At 39.9% G+C, this 16,130-nt stretch overlaps 1 protein-coding gene across 16 annotated transcripts in view; it reads left to right on the forward strand.

Moving 5' to 3' along the window:
* Positions 1–16,130, forward strand: part of MAGI1 (membrane associated guanylate kinase, WW and PDZ domain containing 1) — a 794,937-nt gene that overhangs the window by 141,428 nt on the left and 637,379 nt on the right. The gene's annotated exons all lie outside the window — the stretch shown is intronic.

Below are 16,130 nucleotides of genomic sequence, written 5' to 3' on the forward strand. Positions count from 1 at the left end.
TGCAGCCTTATAAAATCCTTATTCTAGCACAATTTGGTGGTGCAGTCAGTCGCAAACTGTACTGCAGTGCAGAAGCCACATGGCTGACCATGGGTTCCGATCTCTGGGTTTACCTGAAAACACACCTCATTGCATGTCCAGGATACTAGCAAACTAGAGGGGTGTGAGAGGGGGATGATGGTGTGAAAAGATCCTGTGGACAGAGCTTCTCTCTCTTGTTCTCTTTCTCTCTTTGCACACACATGGGCTCTCTGTCATGAATAAAAATAAACTTAGAGAAAATTCTAGTCGTTGTGGAGGGAGACAGACTGATTCACATGAATGTAATTTATGTTGCATTTTAGAAAGTAAATGCTATAATAAAAATAGAACAGAATAAGGGGGATTATGTGTACTGGAGGGACTTGGGTTGTAGTTTTAAATAGAGTGATCGTATTCCTCAAATGGCTTAATTTCCAGATACTTCACCACTCTTAATCACTTTTTCTGAAAACGATATGCTGTGTTCAATAGTTCTGTTTCCTGAACACCAGGTGTGGTCTCTCAGCACACTGTGCAGACGGATTCTCTCTTTCTTTCCTTGATTTGGCCCTTCCTGGGTTAGGAATATGGCTTAGAGGCCTCTGTCCTCAGACCTGTGCCACATTCTTGGCTGGCTTTGATCCTGTGCTCAGCCTAAACCACAGGGCCCTGGCCCATAGGAATACCCGCTAGCCAGTCAAGCCAGAGTTCCCTCTCGTCTCATTTTCCCGTGGGTATTGATTGAACCTAGAAGCAAGACTTTACATTTATCTCTGTGGTTTCTTATTATGTAAAAAACCTACAGGGGCAGCTTGATTTATTGGCAGATAAATCTGCATTTGTGACATCCCTGGTTCTTAATGCTCCTTGAAGCTGTGTTTTCCAAAGCATGGGACCACCTGGGAACGTGAGAGGATTGGAAGCAACCCACGCTTGTGGCATGAAATGGATTTCAGTATTGCAATGTGACCGCTTCGGCCTTTGCAGTTCACCTTCAGTGGTATCATCAGTGAGTCTTTAATGTCACTTGCAGATCGACATTTTCAGGGACATCAGTTTTGGATTCTCTGCAAAGGACAGTTCATAGCTTGAAATTAATAACATTCTTTTATTTACAATGCATGTATCTTTTCTTTCTTTTTTTTTTGAGAGGTTTTTGCTACAGGGCGCAAGCACTCGACAGAGACAGAGACAGAGAGACAGAAGTGAGAAATCACCTCCCAGGGGAATGGCCATGCCTCAGTCCCTTCTCCTCCATTCTCCTCTCGGTATCTTGGGCACGCACGCACACGCACCCGGCATGACTTTAAGCCACTGAGTCCGGGACTCGAACTGCAGTCGATTACATGGGAGTCCAGAGATACAGCCATTACGCTAACTGCTGGTCCCATGCACTACATGTTTCTTTAGGGCTACCTAGAGTAGGTAATACTGACTTTTCCCTCACTATAGTGAAATAAAATTCCCTTTCAAGTTACATCTATTCAGGCTAAAAAAATGGATGACTTTTTAAGAAGAAATAGTAAATGCATAACAGAGGTGGTTTTCAAGTATTAAAAATGAAGATGGTTTTCTTTATTTAAAGTTATTCTTTAAAAAATAATTTCTTATTTACATTTATTTGTTGTATAATTTTGTGGGATACAATATGGATCTTCTTTTTTCTTTCTGTTTTAAAGTTTGTGGGTTTTTTTTTTTTTTCATAAGGTATGTGTGTTTGCTAGAGAGAGACAGAAAGAGGGGGATGGCCATCCTACAATCCCTAAGTCCAGTGCTTTAACCATCACCCCACCTGCTGGCCCCTAATCCGGATTTTCAAAGCATGCATGCAGTACACGGTAGTTAAATCAAGGATATTGCTGGGACCAGCAGTTAGTGTAATGGCTATGTTGCTGGACTCCCACGTAGTCGACCGTGGTTCACGTCCCGGACCTGGTGGCTTAAAACTCACGCCGGTCGCATGTGTGTGCGTGCCCAAGATCCCGAGAGGAGAATGGAGGAGAAGGGATTGCGGCGTGGCCATCCCCCTTGGGGGGTGATTTCTTGCTTTCTGTCTCTCTGTCTCTCTCTCTCTCTGTCTGGCGAGTGTGCGTGCCCTAGAGCAAAAACCTCCCCAAAAAAAAAAAAAAGTAAAAAAAAATAATAATAAAATCAAGGATATTGCCATATTTATGTTTTCAACAAAGCACAACACATTGTGGTGTATACCTTCAATTTTCCTTTAGTTTTAATTTTTCTTTTTTTGGAGATATGTATATAAGGTTGACAACATTTTATTTTCCTGCTGTGTTGTGGTCTGCCATTCCACAATTAGTTTTCACTTATATGCATTCCTATTGGATTGTTGGAAAAGTCATGATGCATTTTTGCTCAGTAAAACATGTAAAAATACGTTATGACTTTTCTGACAACTCAATATATCTGTCAAATGCTTTTTTGTCTGAGCTCCTCCCACTGCCATGTAGTCTGTGGTATCTAAGGTTGTCCTCTCTACTTTGCGTCTTTCAAATTTTCCAATTCCTGCCATAGAGCGCAGACATTCAGTACATTGAAAGTGGCTTTTCAGAATTTGAAATTTGTTTAACCCTTGTCTAAATAATGCTGTAGGATCAGTAGTGAATATAAATCCTCTTAACCTCAGCTGTAAAATAAGTAGCAACATTTTTTTTTAACTTAAAAATATCTTGGCACAGTGGCTAGCAGGTTGCATGTTGACTCCCATGTAAAGTGTTGGACTCACACATGGCTGATTGTGGTTTGAGTCCCAGACCCAGTGGTTTGAAAATCACATCAAGCATGTGCATATGTGCCTGAAATTCTGAAGAAGAATGGAGAAGAAGGAATTGTGGTTTGGCCATGCCCCCAGAGGTGATTTCTCACTTTCTTTCTCTCTGGCAAGCTCATGTACCCTATAGCAAAAATTTAAAAAATAAAATAAAATGTAAGTACAATTATGTATGTAAATAGGGGTGAATAGCTTGAATTCTGGAGTCAAACTCTCTTGACTTCAATCCCTCTCTTGAGTAAAGTCCTTAATGTTTGGCATTTCAATTTGTCCATCTACAAAATGGGGATAAAAAACATTATTTCAATGAGTAGTTGTCAGGATTAAATGAGTCTATACATCAAGGATAGTTACAACTATGTAAATCTGCTCTATTATTATTTCAGAGGATGTTTTTTAAATTTTTTAATGATTATTTATTTTATTTTATTTATTCATTCATTTATTTTTTTAATTTGACCAGAGAGAGACAGAGGGTGAGAGTGAGAGAGAGAGGAAGTGAGAAAGCAAGCCACCAGATTCAGGACTCAAACCCTGGTTGGCCATGTGGGAGTGTCCAGCGCCTTAAGCACCATGCCACTGCTGGTCCCCTGTGTTTTTCATTTTTAAGAACCGAACAAAGATGTTTTGTTAAAGGACTAATGCTTAGTGTTATAGGTTATGTAAATAAAAAGAAGAATAACCTATGTTGTGTTAATACAGTGAACAAAAGTTCCCATTGTTTTTCTCTAGGCATAGGGGAATTAGGTGGTCACTGGCCTTGAGTTGTTTATAATTGTCCCTTTGGGTCAAGGTGGACTTTTTTTACACCATGTCTGGACAGGGTTCCCTTTATTGTCATTCTGTTTGACCTTTCAGCCAATTTTTATGTATAAATAATACATAAAAATACCACCTGTACATAGGCCTTTTATTACCTTGGAATTAAATTCCAAAGGAAGTATCAAGGACGATTGATTCAGTAGATGAGGAACTGGAAACTTAAAGGTGGTTTAAACATGGGTGTGTTTTTTCTTCTTCTGCCATTTCATGGCTTAAATAATAAATAAAACCTGCTTGATTACTGAATGAGCGGTGGAAGTAAATTAGTGAGAAACACATGGCTCAGAGCAGTGTATCCCATGGCGAGCTCTGTAGGACTTAAACTTCCCCAATGTTAGAGAATGTTTTATGGGGGAGATTAAAGGATCCTATGGCTAGACCAGAACTGGTTAAGACTAGAATATATAAAGTTCAACAAATTTATTTATTTGCATGACTTTTCTGGGGCTTTTGGGGGCAGAACTTTATCAAGATGTTGTAAAAATGAAAATAATATCTTTCAGTTACCGCTTACTGTGTGCAGGCATGATTCAGAACAATATTCATGTATTAATTTATAAATCCTCATAACAGCTGTCTTAGTCTGTTTGGTTGCTATAAAAGAATATCTGAGGCTGGGTAATTTATACAGAAAATAAATCTGTTTGACTCATGCTTCTGTTGGCTAGAAAGTCCAAAAGCATCAGACTGCTTCATGCTACATGACAACATGGCCAAGAGAAATGGAAAGGAAAGTGAACGCTTACAAAGAGACTTCTGGCAGTCAACAAAATTTTTTTTTTTGAGAGGTTTTTGCTATAGGGTGTGTGTGCTTGCCAGACAGACAGTGATAGAGAGATAGAAAGTGAGAAATCACCACCCAGGGAGGATGGCCCCCCCGCAATCCCTTCTCCTCCATTCTCCTCTCAGGATCTTGGGCACGCACGCACACACGCCCGGCATGAGTTTTAAGCCACTGGGTCCAGGCCACGAACCGCAGTCTACTACGTGGGAGTCCAGCAACATAACCATTACGCTAACTGCTGGTCCCTCCTTTTCCTTTTTTAAGGTTTTTGTCATAGGGCATGTGCGTTCACTGGGTAAAGCGAAAGTGAGAAATAATCAGTCAGGAGGGATAGTCACACCACAATCCCTTCTCTATTCGCCTCCTGGGGTTTTGGGTAAGCATGTGCACATACCCAGCATGACTTTCAAGCCACTGAGTCCAGGACTCAAACTGCTGTCAGCCATGTAGGTGTCCAGAGCCCTAACCATTGTGCCACCGGCTGACCTACAAGTTGTTTTATAACAACTTGGGGTGGGGGCTAATTAATGAGAATTTGAAGCCTGCAATAATTAATCACAGCGTATCCACCTCCATGTTCCAAAGACTTCCCCCATTAGTCCCACACCTCCAACACCATCGGGTGACATGTTGCAGCATAGATTTCTGCATAGACTTATGAGCTAGGCATAGCTATTCCCTCTTGATATGTGAGGAAAGCAAAGCATGGAGAAGGGGCAGTGTTAAGATGTGGGGTTTCCCAAACTTACCTGGCCAGAGTCAGGTTTTGTGATGCACCTAGTGTAATGAGGGGCCCATTAAAGCACTCTGGGAAACCTGGGCTGAAGCTTTAAGCAGGCTGTGACTCACAGACAGATAATATTGGATGCAGAGTGGCCTTGCTGTGACCTCATGTTGCTGATTGTCCTGGTTTCTTCCCAGAAACTGATGGCTTCTCTGAAAATCCTTGCTTATATCAATTTGTCTCCCAGTGATATTCTTGCATGATTTGATGCTAGAAATTCTTGAAGAGGGACTCATATATCTTAACGTGACAGGTTTAATTTTCCAATTTTCCAATCTCCTGCATAGGGAGACTAAATCCCACTTCTGCAGCTGACTCTTCTTGGGGCATTTTAGTGGCTTCTCCTGAAGGCAAGAACTTGATATGTAGAAAGGGAAGGCAGCTTTGAATAGGGCCTGTCATCCTGCTTTAGTCCAGTGAAAGAACACCTGATTAATAAATCATCGAAATTCTCCTAAAGTTAAAAGGATGGAAAAAGCTACCTTTTTCATCAAGGTTTTAAGTGCGTGTCAGTTGGTAAGGAACCCAAGTGGCATTTTTTAAGGTACTGTTAGCTTCCATTATTTATACATCTCCTTGAATTATTTCAGTATTACACAAGCGATGAAATAATATTGAGGAAATAGTTGTTACTCCTCTGTTAGATGGCTGAGTCTAATGCTTTAAAAATTCTTAATTATTTCCTGTTACTCTTAATATGAAATCCAGATTAATTGATGATGCCTCTAAGATCGAGCCCCTATCCTTTACAGTTTGAACTGATGCTAATTGAAATCACTTCTTTGTAGCAATGAGGAAGCACTCTCTCTTGGTCAGGCTGTAATTATGAAGAAGGCTGCATTTTAATCCCAATATATTCCCTGGCCAGGTGCCCTTAGGCAGTGCACACCTTGTTCCAGCTGTACCTGACTGGGGCCAGCCTCATCTCACATCCCTAGTAGCACCCTTCCTGTATCCTTGGTCATTTTTATCTCACTTAACATTGTTGAATGCCTCTTATTATTTATTTATTTATTTTTTGGAGAGGTTTTTGCTATAGGGCGGGTACGCTCACCAGACAGACAGAGACAGAGAGATGGAAAGCGAGAAATCACCCCCCAGGGGGGATGACCACGCCGTAATCCCTTCTCCTCCGTTCTCCTCTCGGGATCTTGGGCATGCACGCACACGCGCCCGGCGTGAGTTTAAGCCACCGGGTCTGGGACTCGCACCGTGGTTGACTAAATGGGAGTCCAGTGACATAGCCATTACGCTAACTGCTGGTCCCAAATGCCTCTTATTCTTGTAAGAGGGTCTTCTCCCCAGGGGATGGGCCTGTATTTGTCATGTTTATTACTGTCTCTCCAAGGACAAACAAAACACCAGGTATTTGGTAGACTCTATATGATTCTTATAGTTTATGGTACGTAGTGGATGCAGCTTAAAAATTGCATGCAGAGGTGGGTGGGTGGAGACACGTGGAAGGGTTAGAGGAAACATCAGGGTTACATAAAAGGAAGAAACCTTTTGCCTTGCCTACATGACCCCAAGATGTTAGAATCAAACTTGTAGGCCACATGGAATAGTCACATTTTCTCTAAGCACTTCTGAGCCCTGAGGAAGGCTATAATTTGCAAATCTCTTCTATTGTGACTCTCCTGTGTATAGTATAGCCAGATGTTCCTGTTATCAAGAAAAAATATTATGTTTTCTTATGTATAGTGCTACCTGAGATCATCACAGACATTTTTCCCAGCTGAGCCTTCCATTGGCTATTGGAAGGAGCTGGAACTATACCAGTGGTTGTTACTTGAGACTACCCTGATAACCTTCTGTCTGTCTGGTTGGTTCCTACTACTGTTTTTTCTTCCTTTTGACTGATTTTCTTTGGGAAGGGGGTGCTGCATTGGTTCATTACGTTCTCTTGGGCGGAATAGTTTCCTAAAGCTGCTGTAACAATGTGCCACAAACCGGGTGCCTGGAAATGACAGAAACTGATTCTCTTATAGTTTGGGGAGCTGAAAGTTTGACCTCCAGTAGGGCCATACTTTCTTTGAAGGATTTAAAAAATTCTTCCTCTTCTCTTTGTAGCTTCTTATGGTGGCCAGAAACCCTTGGCATTCCTTCGTTCATAGTTGTGTCATTCTGACCTCTGTCTCTCCTTCACATGGCTGTTTTCCCTTTGTGTGTCTGTGCCTCTGAGTGTCTTCTTCTCTTTGTAAAATAACCCATCATTTGGTTTTAGGACCCAGCTCAGCCTAATCCACTATGACCTCATTTTAGCTAATTATAGTTGCAAAGGTGCTAATTTATTCATTTACTTATTGTTATCGCCCTAATCTCCAGGCTACCTACTGGTCCAAAGATCCGATTTCTGTATAAGGCCAATTTATATTCCTGATGGACATGAATTTGGGAAGGGGCACAAGTTTTCAACTCTTCTGTTGACTGTTAATCCTGGGATTACATCCACAGTCTGCTGTTCTTTGTGTGAATTTATTTGTGTCATTTTATCTCTTAAAGTGTCAGTCTCTGTAAAAGGAGAAAAATAACGGTACCTGTGTCTTAGGAGGTTTTCAGGATGAAATGAGGTGATTCAGATAAACTGTGTAAGACACAGTCTGCAGATAGTATGCATGTGAGTCATGGCTAACCCAAACCTAACTGTATTTTCTTTCTTTCTTTTTTATTAAAGAATTATTTAATTTTATTTATTTATTCATTCATTTAGTTTTTAATTTGACAAGATCAAGACACAGAAAGAGAGAGAGAGAGAGAGAGAGAGAGGGTGAGAAAGCTAGCCACCAGGTCCGGGATTCAAACCGACGTCAGCCATGTGGGAATGTCCAGCGCCTTAACCACCATGCCACCTGCTGGTCCTCCTAACTGTGTTTTCTAAATTTTTTCCTGACTTTCCAAATTAATTCTGATTTTCTTCAATGCTCTAACTTTTACTAGTAGGCAGTAGTCAATTACCAATCATTTTGATAGATTCTTATTTGAATATTTGGTGAGATGATTACTCTTTGAGTATTGGGATACAAGAGAAGTAAGTGTCTCTGTGTTCATTGGAGGGTATTCCAGTATAGTAGTGAAGTTTTTTTTTTTTTTTGTATGTGTGTGTCTGTGTGTTTAAGTATAATGTATTTAATCTATTATTATTATTATTTTTAATTTGGCCAGAGAGAGACAGAGAAAGAGGGAAAGTGAGAAAGAAAGCCACAAGGTCCAGGACTTGAACTGCAGTTGGCCATGTAGGAGTCCAGCTCCTTAACTACCATGCCATCTGCTGGCCCTGGGTGGGAAAGTTTTTAAGAAAATTATGTCACTGCTAAAATACAGATTGACTTAAGAAAATTGTTCTGTCAAATCATTTTTTTTCCTATGATTTTTTTGTTATAGGGTTGGTGTGCTCGCTAGAGAGACAAAGGGACAAAAAGTGAGAAATCACTCCCCCGGGGGAATGTTGCATCCTTTTTCCTCCATTTTCCTCCTGGGATTTTGTGCACATATGCACATATGCCCAGTGTGAGTTTCAGACTACTGGGTCTGGCATGTGTACCATGGTTGACCGTGTAGGAGTCCAGCACCCTAACCACTATGACACCTGCTGTCTCTTCAAATTTTTCTAATTGCACATTGGCTTGAGAAAAATTTTATGGTAGATTTTTTCCAACATGACAAAACAATGTAAAATAATTCTGTAGTATGTTGAAGTGATACTAAAAGTCAAAATCATATGTTTGCATTTTCTGTCCAATGATTATCTTATAATTATAAATTTAGTTTGGTAGTGGACTCAATTATAACTGTAAAATTTCAGCTCTGTACTATTTTTGTTAACTAAATATAAATGTTATAATATAAATTAAAACCCATGAGGGCGTAATTCAATTTTCCTTTTCCTCTAAAATTTGAAATTGAATAAAGACTTAAAAATTTCTTTGAGAAGGGGCAAAATGTACTAAATTTAATTATACTATATTGTTTTACAAATATTTCGTAAGTCTCAAGAGAAAAATGAAGTTTATAAATATGGAGTGCCTTTAGGTGATTGAATCTTAGAGAAGAGAGATGAGATTTTTCACCTGACACATGTGTTGTAACCTTAAAAAGAGATAGTTTAGGATTAGAAATTCATATGGTGTTTGCGTATGACTGTCAGAATTTGATTGAAGATGCAATATGTTTTGTTCCACACTGCTTAAAACTAAGAGGAAGGTAATTTTAGAACTACTTGTTTTTGAATATTATTGTCTTGACTATCACAGAGGTCTGAGAGAAATTGAGGACATAGTCTGAGGTGTTTAGTTGGAAGAATAAGATACAGCAGAATGGAGGTGGAGATCAACACTTGAAGAGTGGAGGGCTGACATCTAAAGAGTTCAGTTTATTTTGTTTGGCCCTAAGGGATGAGAACAGAACTGTGGGAGTAATTTGTTGCACCCACAGCTTACTAAAATGGGCATGGCAGGCTAGCAGTATGATTTGTTCAGGGATTCTGAGCTATCCAAGGCTAATGTGTGTCACTCCCAAAGTTATGAGTGGACTCAGACATTGGGTCAGAAGGCGGACCCAGGGACCACTGTAATTTCTTTTATTTCTGAGTTTCCATGAATTTTTAATTGATGACCAATGGAATCAAACTGAAAGAAGTTAAAAGGGGGCAAGATGATCAGAGGCCCAAGATACATGGCTAACATTTAGTTCCGTTACTCACAGTAGTGGCTGGTTATTAGGGAGGAGACCAAGAGAGTAAATGAAGGAAATTATTCCAGAAGCATGGAGTTTGGTAATAAAGTCCTGAGCAAGGAAAAAAATGACTTTTTTTTTTTTTTTTCTAATGTAATACGAGAGAGGGAGCAGGAAGAGGGACAAAATGAGAACATGTCCAAGTTACCTGCTGGATACCTTCTTTCATGTAAGCATTTTAGAGTTTAAGAAATGGAAAATCAAGTCATTCTTATATTTATACTTTCAGAATGAGAGAAGTCAGCACTTTATCTCCTAAGGGTGGAGGGACATGCTCAAGTTCAGTGAAATTAATTCACTCTTCTCTGAAAGGAAAGCTGATGAAATTCTATTGAGCTAGAATCATGAAATCTGATAGTCTTTAAAAATCAGTGTTTACTGTATTACCTGGTTTCACGTTCAGTGAATGTCCCGGGGACATACCAATTGTTGTCTGCCAGAATAAGATGGGACTCCAATCTTATTCCTTTTTGACTAGTTTTCATTTTGTTTTTAGAGTAAGGATTTTTAGGGGCTGGCAAGTGGTGTGGTAGATAGAGGTGCTGGATTCCCGCCTGGCTGACCGCCGTTCGAGTTCCGGACCTTGCGGCTTACTTTCTTGCTTTTCCCTTACTTTATCTCTGTCTGGTCCAAAAAATAAAGTAAAATAAAAACAAGTGATATTAAATAAATAAATAATTCTTTTAGAAAATAAAAAAAAGAATAAGGATTTTTATCTCTGCTGAAGAAAAATTCATCTGTGTTAAACTCTTCTTAATTTTTATAAGTTTCTTTATATCTTGTGTTTATTTGCTGGTGGGATCATTTGAAAAGGATATTTTGAACTCTGTGAATTTAAGCGAACAATTTCAAGCAGATATGTGTAGCTTTCTACAAATAGGATGAAAGCAACTCATTTTTTGCCCAAGGAGATCTGTGTAAGAAGATCATAGAATCTCTGAAGAGTGCAATACACCGGTCAGCGTTCCCAAACCTAGCTTATTTTAATCAAGGTAAGTAAAAGTGAAGAATATGGGGAGTTAAGTTTCTGTTTAAATTACAGATGTCCTTCAGGGATGCTTCACAGTAGGAATTTATTTGTAATGATTCTGAACCTACTTCAGTATGTATCTACTTTCTTTATATCTCTAATTAGCTTATTAGAAAACAGACTTTATTAGAGCAGTTTGGATTCATAGCAAACTGAGAGGGAGATATGGAGGTTTCCCTGATACTGTGTACTGCTTGCTAACTGTTGCATGGCTTCCTCCATTATCCACCCAGTCACCAGTGTGGGTTTTGTTACGGTGATGAACCTATGTTGACACATCATTATTGCTCAAAGAGCATAGTTAACATTTGGGTTCACTCTGGGTGTTCTAAGTTTTATGGGTTTGGACAAATGTGTAATGACATGGTAGTCACTATTATAGTATCCCACAGAGCTGTGTCACTGCCCTAAAAATCTCACTCCTCTGCTGTTTATGCCCAGTCACTGGCAACCACTGATCTGTTCATTGTCTCCGTAGTTTTGCCTTTTCAAGTTCATCTAGTTGGAATCGTATAGTATGTTTCCTTTTCATATTGACTCCTTTTGCTTATCAACATGAATTTAAATTATGCATTCAAATTTCTTCCATGTGTTTTCAAGGCTTGAATTTGCATTTCATTTTAACACTGAATATAACATTCCATTGTCTATATGTACCATAGTTCATCTATCCATTCGTTTATTGAAGGATATATTGATGGCTTCCAAGTTTTGGCAGTTGTATATAAAGCTGCTGTAAACTTTCTTGTGCATGTTTTTGTGTGGATATGTTTTCAGCTCCTTTGGGTAAATACCAAGGAACACAATTGCTAGATCATGTTTAGTTTTTTGAAAAACTGCCAAACTTTCTTTAAAGTACCATTTTGTATTCCCAGCAACAACGAATGAAAACTCCTGTTGTGTTCTATCCTCGCATTTGGTGTTTTCAGTGTTCTAGGTTTTGGTTATTCTGATAGGTATGTGTGATGGTACCTCATTGTTTTTTCTTTGTGTAATTTTTAACTTTACTTTTTAATTTCAAGTGATACTAATAAAGCAGGAGGGAGGAGAAAGCAAAAAGCTCTAGCCTCAGGTAATTGTTCATCCTGAGAGTAAATGTTTGATCTATAACTTTCTGGATTTTAAAAAATTCATATAGAAATAAAAGGAGATTAATTAAAACATTATCAACATTTATAGAAATAAAAGGAGATTAATTAAAACATTGTCAACATTATGAATGAATGAATGAATGAATGAATTATGCCAGAGAGCATGTGTGCATGCTGGTGGGTAAAGTGGGGATGATCACACCACAATCCTCCCTTGCCCTCGCCCTTTTGGGTTTTAGGCACACACACACACACACACACACACACACACAGTGTGTTTTTCACGCCCCCATGTCAGAGACTCAAATGGCATAGTCAGCCATGTGGGATCTAGCCACCATAACTACCACTCCTTTGCCAGAGAGAAACAGAGACAAAAGGGAGAGAGACAAAGCACTCCCCATGGGAAATGGTCACTACAGTCCCTTTACATTCATTTCTCCATCCTGCTGGGATCTGAGGCACACACATGTGCCCATTTTGTTTTTCAAGCTGCAGTGGGCCATGTGGAATCTGGTTCCCTTAACCAACCAGCCACGAAGCTGACTAGCATCATAAATTTAAAACGTAAGAAAACATCTGGCAGTCCATATACATTTCTAAAACACATAAATAAGTAAAAGCTATCATCAGTCCATATACATTTCTAAAACACATAAATATCATTTTAGGACTTTTTTTTTTTGGAGAGGTTTTTACTATAGGGCACGTGTGCTCGCCAGACAGACAGAGAGAGACAGAGAGATAGAAAGCGAGAAATCACCCCCCAGAGGGGATGGCCATGCCTCAGTCCCTTCTCCTCCATTCTCCTCTCGGGATCTTGGGCACGCACGCACACACGCCCTGCGTGAGTTTAAGCCACCGGGTCCAGGACTTGAACTGTGGTTGACTACGTGGGAGTCCAGTGACATAGCCATTACGCTAACTGCTGGTCCCATGGACTATTAAAATATTCATGAGATGTACAATTTTCAAACATTACAAAATAAAAGTATTCAATGAAGGCTAGGTCTTACCCCAGTCAACTCGATTTCTCCTCCCCCCACCATCTCTGTGTTCGGTTTCCCAAGAGGTAGTGACAGGTTTTTTGTGTGCATATGATACATGTTAGCATAAGACATATGTATGAATATAAATCTATAGTATATAAATGTATTTCTCATATGTCTTAGCAATGCACAATAACAAATACTTGCTCTTTTTCCTCTGATGGTACAGTTCAATTCAATGCATATTATCAAATTTTGATTCACTAAGCTCTGAGCCTCCTGTTTCAGGGTTATTTCATTATTTTTAGAATTCAGGAAACACAAATGAACTGGGATATCCATAGGGAGGAAAGCAGGGAAGCAGAAAACACCATTAGTTACCTCATAGTCATCATTTTACCAAGCAAGGAGAAGGCAGTTTTCAGGAAAGCATATGGAATACGGCTCTTGTCGGAGCTGCGTGCCACTTGAAGGATACACGTGGATAACCCACAGGGATGATTCACTACCAGCGCAGCTGCAAACTTACTTTTAATTAGGTAGGAAGCACCTGTGTGTTATTACTTCATCATTTTTTCCCTCCCAATCCAGTCTCTTTAGGGATCTTTAAGCAAGGGGACGGGACGAGGGAGACAGACCAAAACCAACAAGTTGGAATTTAAGTTTTCTGTAGGGGATAGGATACACTGTCTAAAAAGGGGTAAGTGTACAGACCACCTGCTGGCAGACAAGGTGAAAATAGCTGAAAATTCACATTCATGGGTGTGAATTATGGAGGGCAAATGACTATGCACATTGCAAGATGTTTGGCAGGGAGCTGTGTTAGCATCCTGTGTGTGTTTGGATTTGCACTTTCGAATGGAGTGTTTAAAAATATTTAACAGAATTAAGGCTAAACGTGTACAAGCTGTCATTCAAATGTGAACATTACCAGTATTTTTACTTTTAATGGGCGGCTGAGAGAGGGGATGGGGGATTCAACAGTCTTGCCATGCCATGATCACTTGCCCAGCTCCCAGTTGGCTAGGATACAAGTGTGTGCAGCTGCACCTAGCCAACTTCACGTCTGTGCAGAAATCGGACCCTGGCCCTCCCATTAGGCTTCAGCCTCTTACTGGTGTGCCCCACCCCCTGCATCACCATGGCTGGATTGTTACTAGTATTGTGATTATTTTCATTTATTTTTAAAAATTTCCTTTGTTCTCTGAGCATTTCCATGAGATGGCACTGATATCTTTTCATGATTTGACTTCTGGCAAGTGGCTGAGGCTGGTCACGTGGTTAGCAGGTTCCTCCAAGGGACCAAGCAGCATCATCTACCAAACAATTTGCCCATGAGATCTACTGTGTCCTCATATGAATCATCTAAACTTGGATTGTAATACTAACGTAAATAGCTTTTTATTTTATTTTAACTTTATTATTATTTTTTTCCAATTTGAGCAGAGAGGGAGAGAGAACATGAGAAAGGAAGCCATCAGGTCCAGGACTTGAACCATAGTTGGCCATTGGAAGTCCAGCACCCCAACCACCACATCACCTGCTACCCCTACCCCCAAACCCCCATTTTTTATTGAGAGATTTTTACTGTAGGGTGCGTGTGCTTGCTGGAGAGACAGAGAGACAGAAAGTGAAAAGTCATCCCCTGGGGGGTTGGCCACACTGCAGTTCCTTCTATATTTTTCTGTTGGGATTTTGGGCACGCACACAGGCATGCCTCCCATGTGTTTTAAGCTACCGGGTCCAGGAGTTGAACCGTGGTTCACTATGTGGGAGTCCAGCAATGTAACTATTACGCCATCTGCTGATCTATCTAAATATATCTTAAAATAAAAGTTATTAGCCATTATTTATTGTCTACTATGTGCTCAGAGATTTATAAATGTATTGCTGTATAATCTCTACTGCTTTCCCAAGGGTCTGGATAGTGTCGTCTCTATTTTACAGATGAAGAAACCGAGACTCAGAGAGATGACATATTTTGCCCAAAGTTACTCTGAGAGTTATTGGAAGACATCGAACTCAGTTGTAAAGTGTTAAAAGCCTGTTGTATATGTACAGACATCCTACAAATATCCATGTTCCTTAAGCAAATTTGTTTGACACATCTGGGTTGACACTATTCCCAACTTGGTGATTTGTATATTTAATGTGCTCATTAGGCATTTTCAGAACATTAAGTTTAAATTCTCATAAGGATGGTGGCCCTCCCAGAGGTCTTAGACTGGCAGCCTGTGGGCTGAATTTGGGTTGCACCTGTTGAGTTTTTTTTTCCTGGAGGGGAAGTACTCAGCCCTCTGTTTGAATTGGATTGAGCATGAACGCCTTGAGGCTTGACGTGAACTGTCAAATTCCCCCTTGGTCCCTGTTAATTCCCTGTTTTCTTAGGCCCTGCCTGCTTGACTCATAAAGGTTATCTCCATAGCCCCTGATGGCTTTTGAATTTGTGATGGCAGAAACCAATAAACCAGGAAGTACCCCAGTTAGAATGAGTTCATTTGTAGGTCCAGATTAATTAATTTGAACACATCGATTTTTTGCTCCAAAATAAATGTTGCTGGTATTTACTTTACTCAGTCTTAAAACAGTGAGTGGACTTTATTACCGATTCACTTTTATCATTTTTCACATTTTACATTCTGTCGGTAGATATTCCTGTCCTATTTAATATTTGCTGATTATCTGTTTTCTTACCTGTGGATGTAGTTAAATGGCAGTCTCCTCAAGCCCTTGTTTGGTGGAATATAATGTACCCCGAGGCGACTGGGAAGATAAGGCTAAATCTAATGAAAAAAGAATGAAAGCATGTTCATTGTTAATAAGCCTTAGGAGAAAGAAGGTTCTATGGTTCCCTTTTTCTTTCCCTCCTCTCTTGCTTCCTTCCTAACGGACTCACTTGCTGTAGACAGATTGCTTTCTGGTTCTACACGAGTGCCTTCTGAATCATCAGGAATACTCAGGAGTGTTAGGGCCCCTAGAATAGAGTACAGAGAACCTGGGCTACTGGATCAGTGGTAGAATTTCTTCCCACTACCGTTGATACACATTGCCTTAAAAAAAAAAAAAAAACCCCCGTGTGTGGGGCCAGCACGT

This window comes from Tupaia chinensis, unplaced genomic scaffold (assembly GCF_000334495.1).
Source record: "Tupaia chinensis unplaced genomic scaffold, TupChi_1.0 Scaffold000682_1, whole genome shotgun sequence".
Classification (NCBI taxonomy): domain Eukaryota; kingdom Metazoa; phylum Chordata; class Mammalia; order Scandentia; family Tupaiidae; genus Tupaia; species Tupaia belangeri.